Below are 12,643 nucleotides of genomic sequence, written 5' to 3' on the forward strand. Positions count from 1 at the left end.
GGGTGTAAAAACAGCACATGCAAATTCAAGTGAGAAAATATTAAATATGCTGCTTCATAAGTGCATCATAGTATCAAAAGCTATAAGAAAAGCATATTTGTGTTGGTCAGGATTTGTAACAAAACATTTTGAGATTCTAAACCACAACTGATATGTTTAGGTTTGGTCAAGCGATTGAATACTAAATGACCCCTTCCAATGTATGTCATTTTGCTTCATGCTTCACTGACATCTCACTCATGTTTGTAACAGAAGTCAAAGAAAGAAGGGATGTGGGATGCTGGACATAAATCCACCAGGTGGAATTTTCATCATGCAGCACTACTTATTCCTAATCTCTTGCTTGGTGAAAAACCACCAAATTCTAAACTGTCAGTGAACGCTAGGACCCTTATCTCAGACTTTTCACCCTCCAGAACTGTGAAAAATAAAGGTTTGTTGTTTATGCTATCTAGGTTATATTTTGTAATATAAACTTAAGCTGATTAACACAGTGCCATAGGTTCCAATTCTGCTCTATTCACAGGCAATATTATTTTCAATATGATCACAGATACCATCAGCAATTTCGTCCATTGTGGACTTCCATATCTGGTTTAGCAATGATAAAAGCAGAAACTTTGGAGGCCGGCGCTGTGGTGCAGTGGGTTAACAGCCTGGCCTGAAGCACTGGCATCCCATATGGGCACTGGTTCAAGTCCCAGTTGCTCCACTTCCCATACAGTTCTCTGCTATGGCTTGGGATAATAGTAGAAGATGGCCCAAGTCTTTGGGCCCCTGTACCCGCATGGGAGACCCGGAAGAAACTCCTAGATGCTGGCTTCAGATCAGCACAGTTCCGGCAGTTGTGGCCAATTGGGAAGTGAACCATTGGATGGAAGAACCCCCCCCCCCCTCTTTCTCTGCCTCTCCTCTCTCTGTATAACTCTGAATTTCATGTAAAATAAATAAATCTTAAAAAAGAAGAAATTTTGAGGATAGCAACAAACTCTTCCTAAATGCCCTCTCCTCTATGCCTCCCTGGGTAATGCACTGAGGCTATGTCTCAGCATCTGAGTTGTAAAATCTCGGTGGAATTCAGAGGACTTCCCCTGAAGCCATCACAGGTCTTGCATTTCGTAATATTACATTCAATTAGCTTCCTAAAATGGAAAAGTGACTGCCAATTCTATAATTTAAGTAATTGAGTGCCTGAGGAAAGAAAGGCCACTGCAATGGAAAGGATATTCAGCCTTCAAGCCTCTGTCTGTGGCTGAGCTAATGTCCCAGATGTGGTGATGTGTGCGGCCATGCTTCTCTAGCTCGGTACAGTGAGAATGACTGTGAGCATCAGTTCAGAATGGAGCCTCTTGGGTTCACAGGGCACAGAACTAAGCCAGTTAAGACTTCCACATCTGACCTCATTTTCTAGCTACTCAACAGTAAAGTAATATACTGTTCTTCCAAATTAATCTTCTAAGTCATTAAAAAAATAAATCTCATGCAAGCAGATCTCCAATGAAATGACAAAATTAATTGGATAAGGATGAGGGAGAGAGGTCCTTAAGATCATAATAAATGAAAGTCAATAAGCTGGGGGCAAATCTGCACACCCACACACCCACACACACACACACACACACACACATGCACACACACACTTATATTTTTTTCTAATAACCCCAGATCACTGGCAGTTAACACATAATGAGAGCAACTTATGCACATTAATCAACTAATTCTCACTCTACCTTTCCCAGAGATGATCACCTTCCAACTCTCTCGTCTTGCCAATGTATAAATATAGATGTTCAAAACACTGATTTAAAATGCTAAGAACTAGAAACTGAACTAAACATGTTAGCATCTTATGTTTCTGCCTGTGCTTTAAAAATTCATATTTCCAGTTTAGAATGCTTTCATAAATTGAGCTTCTGCAAAGCCAGGTTTTAAAAAGTGATAAAAATGGACATAAAGTGAGATGACCTCCAGCCAACAGCAAATAAGTTATTTAACAATGATGTGAAAAGTTCCATGGAATATAGAGTTCAAAGGGATTTATATCTGTACTCCTCCTCTTTATGAAACTAGGTACAAGCCAGTTGCTTGTCAATGAAATTGAGTATATAGATCCTCTATTTTCTTGCTACTTCTCTTCCCCAATAAGAGCAAAGCACTGAAACATCAATTGTGTCATCATTGTAAATGAAGCAATAGCTTTAAGTAGCAAAGCCAGAACAGACACAAATCAGGTGTAGTCTGAAGGGTCAAGATCTCACTTCACCCAAAAATTATTTCTTCAGATAACATTTACTATCATCAGGCGTTGGCTATTTTGTCAAACACCAAAACAAGTACAGTCTAAAAATACATCAAACTCTCTCTGAGCTATATTTCATCCTAAATAATAAACCTTATGCTAAAGTATATATAATTTTAAAGCAATATATTCACAATATTCAAAAATGGAAACTTTGAAATATATATATTTAGAGGCCAACGCTGTGGCATATGGGTAGAGGTGCTGCCTGTAGTGCCAGCATCCTATATGAGCACCAGTTTGAGTCCTGGCTGCTTCACTTCCAATCCAGCTCTCTGCTATGGCCTAGGAAAGCAGTGGAAGATGGCCCAAGTCCTTGGGCTCCTGCATCCATGTGGGAGACCCAGAAGAAGCCCCTGGCTTCGGATCAGCATAGCTCCAGCCATTGGGGCCATCTGGGGAGTAAACCCTTGGATAGAAGACCTCTCTCTCTACCTCTGCCTCTTTATAACTCTGCCTTTCAAATAAATAAATAGATCTTAAAAAAAGAAATATATATATTAAGTGACCCTCCGACTGCTATTCCAAATTCACAGAATTTCTACCACCATCTCTCATCAAAACAGATGATTGTTACTTGCAATCTCTTGTATATCATACCAAAGTTCTTTATGCAAAATCTGTATTGGTTTTTAATTCAATAAATGATTCTCTGCATAAATATCTGTTATGAAACAGAATAAAGCAATATTTTAAGTAAAACAAAACTAATTGATGATAATGCACATTTTTTACTAAAATAAAGCACATTTTTACTAAAATAGACTCACTTTTCTAGATGATTTTTGCTTAAGACAGCTGAACCTTCATTAGCCTAATTTCCTAATATTAAATTTTTAGCTACAGTTTCAATCAAGAAACATGCCCATTTGTCTCTGACAGGTAAAATGGAGTTTGGGAAACAATTGTGAAACAGACCTGAAAGGTGATTTATTTTCTAGTTAACAAGCATAAACAGAAAATAAATTTACAATGTAATTCTCTAATCTAGTTTTGGTGTTTCACAGGGATGCTAATTAATTAGATGAGACCTTATCGGACATAAAAGGACTTCTGAGAATTTATGTCAAAATAGAGTTCTAAATTTCTCAGTTATATTAGGAAATAAGATTGCCACTGCAGGGGAAGTAAAGGAGTTACTGGTGATTATCAGAATTGTCATAAAAAAGAAAGGAGAATTTCAAATTCACTACATACATTTGTATCAGGCCTTAACTATGATGTCAGTTACTTGTTTTAGCATCACCCTTCAAATAATACTGTCTCTGACTACCAAAAAGTTACAATCTAAAGAAATGTGTGAAAAACTAAAATTAGTACCAAATACTTACAACCTGTCAAAATTAAAATATATCATAAGAACACTATTGTTTTTTCAATGAGGGATTGCATTGGACAGCTATTGCTGTAATATCCTTGTATAGCAACAAACCACGTCAAAATTCAGTGGTTTGTAACACCTAGCATTTACTTTTCCCCCTTATATTTTTGCAACTTGATTACAATGTTTAGGCTGATGGTCAACTGAAATTGTTTCTAAGATGCAGGTTGAATTCAAGTCTGTATCATCCATCTGGTCCTCGTCCTTCATTAAGTGGAACCCCAGGATATGTTTTTTCCTTGATGAGTGGCAAAGCACAATAAAGTAAGGCAAAATAGCATCAATATATTTAAGTTTACAGTTTGTGTCACATTATTGTCGATACAAGTCACATGGCCAACCTTAATATCAATGGATATTTCATGGCAATGGTATGTATTTTACAAGTTAGTGAAGAAGTTGGGGCACTAGTTCCAATATACCACAGTAGTAAGGAAAAAGAAAACACAGTCTCAAAGGGTAGTATATTTATCAAAACTTTGTCCTACTTTGACCATGTAGCAATAGAAAAATGCAAAGAATTACATGTAGAAACCAGGTTACAGTTTAAATATTAGCTTTAGTTGCAGATGTAATTAAGCATTCATTAACACATTTGCTCTTCCAAAAACTAGCAAAGGCTTTCTAATTTCCAAATGCATTGCCTAAATGTGGCAATGGATAGACATTTGTAAACCACAGGTGGGTCCTGTCCCAATAGATATCATCACATCTAGTAGAAAGGACATATAGAATGTGTATGTACAAACATGTTGATTGTCAGAAGGAGAATTATCTATTGTTATAAGAACATCCAATAGGAGACCTTAATCCAGCAGATCAGATTAGATAATTATAAACATCACTCTGCTTTGTGCTGTAGCAAATGGATTGAAAATGGGCAACAATGGATACTGTAGACAAATTAGGAATTCAGAAGAGCGGTTTAAAGAAAAAGGTGATAGTTTGAACTAGAATGGTTGTGGGCAGGGAGAAGAAAGAGATATTTAAGAGATAGATCCAACAGGTATATTGGGATACTGGATATGGAAGTGAGTGGGAGCATTAAAGATAACTCCAGCTCTCTCACTTAGATAATTTTTTAACTTGTTTTGGAGGTAGAGAAACTAAAAGAAGACACAGAGAGCTCTCATAAACTGGAAACTCCAAATACCAAAAAATAGCCAGAGAATTGGCCACAGCAAAGCCAGGACCCAGGAACTCAATCCCAGTCTCCAACATGTATGGTAGGGAAAAAACTGCATGATGCATCACCTGCTGCCTCCCATGGTGTACATAAGCAGCAAGCTGTAAGTGGAAATGGAGTCAGAACTTGAACCCAAGGCACTCAGATACAGGATTTGGGCATCCTGAGCAATGTCTTAACTGCTAGAACAAAGTCGACTCCACACTCTCAGATGTTTAAAGAGATGGTGAAGGCCAGCACCACGGCTCACTAGGCTAATCCTCTGCCTGCAGGTTCTAGTCCCAGTTGGGGCACCGGATTCTGTCCTGGTTGTTCCTCTTCCAATCCAGCTCTCTGCTGTGGCCCGGGAAGGCAGTGGGGGATGGCCCAGTCCTGGGGCCCTGCACCTGCCTGGGAGACCAGGAGGAAGCACCTGGCTGCTAGCTTTGGATTGGTGCAGTGTGCCGGCCACAGCACACCAGCCATGGTGACCACTTCGGGGGTGAACCAACAGAAAAAAGAAGACCTTTCTCTCTGTCTCTCTTTGTCTAACTCTGCCTGTCAAAATAAATAAATAAAATAAAAAAGAGATGGTGAAAAATTTCACTTAGATGTGAAAACTGGAAGGAAAACAGATGAACAAGGTCATAGATTTGGGGGGATATGATAAATTCACAGTGCATTTGGGAAGTCCAGTGGAGGATATTTAGTACACAGTTGAATATGTGGGGCTCCAGTTCAGAAGCTATGTCTGATCCAGATATATAAATACAAAAATTACCTGCATAAATATAGTCATCGAAGGCATGAGATTACCTGACCATGGATTTCAAAAAAAGGAAGGTCTTGTTGAGGGACACCAATATAAATGGGTTGGAAGGGTTGTTTCCGGTTAAAGTCCCAGCTTTTCCACTTCTAATCGAGCTACCTGCCAATAAGCACTCGGGGAAGCAGCAGAGACAATGGCTCAAGCACTGCTGTCCCTGTCACCATGTGGGAGACCCAAATTGAGTTCTAGGTTTCTGATTTTAGATTGGTGCCATTCTGGCTGTTGTGGGCATTTGGAAGTTAACCAAAGGATGGAAGCCTTCTATCTCTATCTTACAAATGAATGGACAGGGTAAAGATGAAAACTCATGTCATCAAAGAGCTACACATACCTCACTCAGCTCCACGAAAAGAAGGGTGGAGAATAAAACCAAAAAGCAATTTCTGAGCCATGCTCTTATAATCCTTGAATAATGCTGATACATTTAATTCTGTGGACATAGGATTCACAAAGCTCTTGCATGATAAGAGTGGCTTTTAAGGTATTCAGGGTGGTGCTGAAGTAAGCAGGCATACAGGTTAAAATCCATTGGGTTTTTAAAAAAAAAAATCCATTGGGTTTGTGAGCTGGAAGACCATGCCTTCGCCACGCCCCTGTGTGACCTCATGCCCCTACCTGGCCACACTTGAGTGCCCACTGGCCAATCAGGTTAATTAACCACTGCCCTTTCAAAGTGGGTTAAAAGCCTGGGGCACGGTGTCCCGCCCCCCCCCCCACCTCTTGCCAGGAGAGGGCTTGCTGTAGCCCTGCGCCCCCAGGGCGTGTGGCCTTCTTCAGGCCACCCTAGGCTTCCTGGCCTAGATGCTAGGTATAAACCCAGATTTACCTCTCTCCTAGATAAAGCTCTTACTCTCCTATGCATCTTTCTCACTAAATGAAAGCTTAAAATGTACCATGCTGCCTCATTTATTTATGCCTGTATTTAGAATTCTTCTCTAAATATTAGGCAAGAACCATCTCGGGCTTATTAATATTGGGGATTTATTAATAGCAATATGGTAATATCTTCTGGAACCCTGAATTTCAATAGCATATGTGGCACCCCAGATGAGACTTCTGGGGACTTTAAGGGACCACATTTTAATATATATTTTAGGGGGTCATTTCTGATATCACTACCAGTAGAATTTGGAGTATAGAATGCTCCCCGAAAGGTTATCTTTAGCAGGAACAAAATGCACTCCTCCCTAAGGAATCTCCAAATTTACCATGAGAATAGAAAGGGAGCTGAGATTCCTCGGGAGCTCACAGTTTATCAAGAAAAAAAGTTACCTATCCCACCCTTCTGGATGTTTGTTTGTTTGTTGTTGTTTTATCTAGAGCAAGCCAGACAGGATAAAGAATTGTAAATCAGGTCTTTTGTTGGGTTTGTCCCACCTTACTGACTGACTGACAGTTTAGTCCCCAAGATTGTACTTAAAAACCCCACTACCACCAGCCTCTTTGGATTTGCCCTCTCTTGCCCTTCCATGCCACTCTGGCTGGAGGTCTTTGACTCAAATCTTTTCAAATCTCAAAAAAAAAGAGTGGCTTTTAAAGTGGTGTATGTTTCTGATGGAGAGCAGGGTGATCAATTGGGAATTATGGTCCTTGGTTAGGATGTCCTTGTTTGAACTACAGTGTCTTCCATGTGCATCCTTGCCTTTCCCTTCTCCTCTTTCCCAAGGAGTCCAAAGGAAGCATCTGAATCATTCCAGAAGATGTAGCCACAGGTGCATTTCATTTCTCTCCAATTTCTCTAATTTTCTGCCTTAGAACTGCACATATTGCCTCTTCTCCCCACTCCATTCACTTCTGGTGTCTTTTCAATGTCAGATATTTTGCATAAATTTCTAAATATGATATTACAGGCTAGCAACTTTAAAGACTTATGTCATATAGTCACTGAACCCTTGAAAAAAAAATAATGCAAAACAGAACCCAAAGGACAAACCACACTTATTCCGGCTTTGTTCATAACAGCCATGAGGCAGACGCAGCCCACATGCCCACTGACAGATGACTCGATAAAGAAAAGGTGATACATGTACAACTAATAAAATTCAGCCTTAGAAGGAAGTTCTGCTGCATGCTGCAACACACATTGAATTTGAGAACATTATGCTAAGCGAAATAGGTACAAAAAAGACACACTATACAATTCGATTTACATGATGTTCCTGAAGCAATCAAACTCACAGAAGTTGAAAGCACAATGCTGGTTGCAGGGGTGAAAGGAAGGCAAATCAGGAGTTGTTTGTTTTCTTTTTTTATATATATATATATTTTTTATATATATCTATTGATTTATATATATCTATTGATTGATTTGAAAGGCAGACTTACAGAGAGAGAGAGAGAGAGAAAGAGGCATTGGCAGAGAGAGAGTAAGGTTTTCCATCTACTGGTTTACTCCCCAGATAGCTGCAACGGCCAGAACTGTGCCTATCCGGAGCCAGGAGGCAGGAGCTTCTTCTAGGTCTCCCATGCAGGTGCAGGGGACCAAGCACTTGGGCCATCCTCTACTGCTTTCCCAGGCCACAACAGAGAACTGGATCAGAAGTTCAGCAGCCGGGACTCAAACTGGCACCCATATGGGTTGCTGCGCTCCAGACCAGGGCTTTAACCTGCTTGGCCACAGCACTGGCCCCTGGGCCAGTTTTGTAAGATATAAAAGTTTTACAGATCTATTGGACCACAGGTGTGTATGTACTTAACACTATAAACCATACCAATCTGAATAGTTAAGACAGTAAATTTTAGGTTAAGTGTTTTTATTTCAATTTAAAATGAGAAAGATTAAAGTAGAAAAAAGTACTTAATCACAATAGTAAATCCTTGAAGAAGATATTTGATAAATTAAACACCATCCCAAGTAGGAAAAAATGAAGTAACAAAGAGAACCCAGAGATGCTATTGATGAACCAGGGCTTTGTGCCTCTCCTGGGCCTAGCAAGACCTCTGATGACAACTTCTGGTGTGAGAAAGCAGTGTCTGGAATCCAGGGTTCCAGCAAGAGGTTAACAACCACTGTGTTTACTGAGACATCAAGCAAGCTTCATGTTTTTATTTGCTTTATTGCTTTTTCCCGCTCCCTAGACCCTGGGCCCAATGCAGACATGATGAATGCCCTTGTCATATCGAGTACAGATAACTGTCACAGGTCCCCTCCTGAGCACACTATAATTTCCTTCAGAAGGTTTGCCTTGCTATTGCCTGAGTTCCGAGACAGCCATTATTGTCAAACTTCACAGAAAAGAGAGACAAGAAATATGGATTTGTGAGTCCAGTTTAAATGAAGAGGTAGGGCTTTCCCTGGAAATATTAAATTAGAGGCCATGATTCAGGCTGTGTGTCTCACTCTAGTTACTCAGCTTTCACTTAAAGGCAACTCTTGGAAGAAAATCATGATCCCAATATTTACCAACAACATTCAGGGAAAATAATTTGGGTGCTCCCATGAGAATGATGAGAAACAGCATATGAGCAGATTTTATTTTACAGAATGCCAAGTATATTGAGTGCCACAGCCTTTGATAATATTAATTGGATGCCTCTTTAAGGGTGCTATGTGAATTTGACCTGTTTGGCCAATCACAGAGCAAAAGGGCCTTCATGGAGAGAATAATTGATGGGATCAAATCTAACAGCAAGTCTTGAAGGCAGGCCAATTGATCTCCTTGAAAAATGAAGGGATTCTCTGACAGCCACTATCAAGCTGACAAAACAGGGAGGACAAAGGTGAATTGGGATCTATTCTTCAGAAAGCAGCTACTCAGGTGATGGTCAACATCAACAAGTACTTCGGATCTGAAGCACAAATGGCACTGCAGACACATGGGAGCAATGTTCACAAACATGAAAGCAGCAGGTCATCCCAATTCAAAAATATCAGAAGAGCACCTGCATTAAAATCTCAAAGCTTAAGGGAAATGTCAGTCTCCAGATAATTGAGGCAGAAGATGTTGAACCTTTTGAAGAAGTCATTTCAAAAGGCTCAGAGTTTGCTCAGATAGGCTCTAGTGGGCACCACCTCCATCCCTTAGGAGGAACAAAGTTAGGCTACAAACCTCAGCGAAGACAAAATTCCCATGAGATGACATGTCTTTTAATTTCTCCAGCCTTGTTCGTTTCCTAGAATTTTAGAGATTTTTATCTCTGTGTGGACACAAAACTTAATATCAAAAGTTGAGTCCTTAGAGAGGAAAGCCAGCTTTGCTTTGTTCTCTTTGGCCATGGAATATTGTTACACAATTCAAAGTTAAAGACGCCATCTAAAATCCAGGCAGCAATTTTATTATAGCTAACTTTTGAAAGTTCACAGAAGCCTGCAACCATAAATGTCATTTTCATTAGAATGATGTGAAAGGTTACATACCACACAGAGGAAGACAAGCCTCAACTGTCATTTCAGCTCTTTAATTTCCCAGTGTGCAAGCTGTCCCTCAGATCCTAAAGCCACAAAGCCTCACAGACAAAACAGACTGAATACCCATAAAAGCATGCTTTCCTGGGAAGACTGCATCGTGTTGGCATCTGAAATCCTACAGAAGTTAAATATTTTCTAATTTAAACAAGAAGCTGCCCAATCCTCAGCACTATCCCCAGAATATACTTCTAAATCTGTAGTATTTTTGCAATCCAATCATAAAAGAACAGCAAGAGTTCTCTTTCCCAACACTTCACATTAAGACCATAGCAAAGACCATCTCAAGAAGGAAAAGGAAGTGTTGCCTATGTGTGTGTGTGAATGTGTGCACCATCAGCTGTGTGTGCAGTACACAGATGTGAATTCCTAATTAAGTTTACCAATTCAAGAATGTCACATAAGTTTGTTTCCTTAGAAGAAGAGATGACTGAACCAGGATCCAAAGCAAAACATAATTTTTCATTGCAAACCCAAAAGAAGAGGATGGTGCTTGGGAACATCATCATGATACTAAGAAGTTGGACTTTGTAAATAATTGTACTTAATCATTTTGTCATTTATATGTAGTTTCTATAATAGGATGTTTCAAATAGATTGGAAATGACTTGAATAATGACTAGATTTGAACAATGATTTCAAGTATAAAGTATAAAGAAGGGAAATAGTATAACTTACAATGAAGTGTAAAAATGTTGTCAAGGGGCCGGTGGTGTGGCGCAGCAGGTTAAAGTCTCAGCCTGAACCACTAGAATCCCATATGGCGCCATGTGGACACCAGTTCTAATCCCAGCTGCTCCTCTTCCAATCCAGCTCTCTGCTGTGGCCTGGGAAAGCAGTAGAAGATGGCCCAGGTTCCTTGGGCCCCTGCACCTGCATAGGAGACCCAGAAGAAGCTCCTGGCTCCTGGCTTCAGATCGGCGCAGCTCAGGCCATCGCAGCCATCTGGGGAGTGAACCAGCGGATGGAAGACCTCTCTCTCTGTCTCTACCTCTCTCTGTAACTCTGTCTTTCAAATAAAATAAAAATAAATCTTAAAAAATATGTTGTCAAAGCACAGAAAGATACAAGGCTCTTCCAAATGACAGTGATTATATGTTTTTAGATGCTCCCATCCCAAGGTCTTTGCACAGGGTGCTCATCTCTCTAATTATCAATCCTTTGCATTTTCTCCTTTTCAACTTTATTTGGATCTCCACTCACCTGCCACCTCCTCAGAGGCTCACCTGTGGTTCTCGCTAATAAGAGAGCACACACCTTGCCTGGCATGGTTAATTTTGTGTGTCCACCTGTCGAGGCTATGTTGCCCAGCTGTTTGGTCAAACACTAGTCTAGATGGAGCTGGAAAGGTATCTTGAAGATGTGATTAACACCTTAGTTGCCTCAAAGTAAAGATTACTTGTAATAATGAGGTTGGGCATCATTCTATCAGTTCAGGGCTCTAAAACTGAAGTTTTCAAAAACAAAAAGAAATCTGCATCAAGGCTGCAATGCAGAAGCCAAGCCTAACCTTTCAGCCCAAATTATCTGTACCACAAATGAAGGACTTGCCAGCCCCCATGAGTATAACCATGAGAGTCAAATCCTTAACTTCTCTCTCCATATTTATCTAGATAAGTAGATGATAAAAGACAGCTGATACATAGATAAATGAAAGATAGACAACAGATAAAGTGTTCTATTTTTCTAGAAAACACTGCCACAATCTGCTAGTTTACAACTTTTCCACCTGCCTCTGGACCTGTCAGACAAGATCATTATTTTGATCTGACTTAATCCAATATGACCAGTGGATGATGGTTAGATGCTTTTGAGAAATATGCATCAACTTCAGCAAGTAGAGATACACAAACTATTTAAAACACCTTTGTTGCTACCTAGTTATCACATATTTGCAGTATGGAAAACATATTTTACACAAAATACATACATTTTAAACAAAATAACTTTCTTTTTGGTTTCTACATGCTGATCTGCCCTAAAAATTTGAATTCAAGACTGCAAGACCAACTCCTGGCTGAGTTTCTAGTCTTACAGTCTATCCCACAAATTTAAGAACTGCCAGCCCCATAATTCCACAACTTGAGAGCCAATTCATTAAAGTATCCCATCTGTGTGTGTGTGTGTGTGCGTGTGTGTGTATGCACATTTACATATATTCTATTGATTCTGTCTCTGGAGAATCTTGACTGATACATCTTCTTTCCTACTCTATTTTCCCAACTTCATCATTCTTCATAATGACTATCTGCACTGGCTGTAGTACATAGGTTTTTGTTTATATTAAATAGGATCAAGAACAGTAAAGGAACTGCTCTTCCCACATACACAATTCTAAGAATTCTGGGTGACATGCCGATTTCACCAACCATGAGTTTAAATGCTTTACATGAGTGATTGAATTCACTCCTCCAGCTAGCCTGTAAAGATGATTCTATGTTTTGTCCCCCCATTTCTCAGGTTCTGAAACTTGGGCATAGAGAGGATCAGAGACTCATCAGAAGTTACTCACTTGGTGTGGGTGAAGCTGGCCTCTGCATTCACACAGCTGGGCCATGACCTCA

General features: G+C 39.9%; 1 long non-coding RNA gene across 4 annotated transcripts in view; it reads right to left on the reverse strand.

Annotated features, from left to right (window-relative positions):
• LOC149122308 (uncharacterized) overlaps positions 1-12,643 on the reverse strand; it is a 291,013-nt gene that overhangs the window by 87,106 nt on the left and 191,264 nt on the right. The gene's annotated exons all lie outside the window — the stretch shown is intronic.

The sequence above is a fragment of the Oryctolagus cuniculus genome, chromosome 14, assembly GCF_051225735.1.
Source record: "Oryctolagus cuniculus isolate XC-2025 breed Fujian yellow rabbit chromosome 14, ASM5122573v1, whole genome shotgun sequence".
Classification (NCBI taxonomy): Eukaryota; Metazoa; Chordata; class Mammalia; order Lagomorpha; family Leporidae; genus Oryctolagus; species Oryctolagus cuniculus.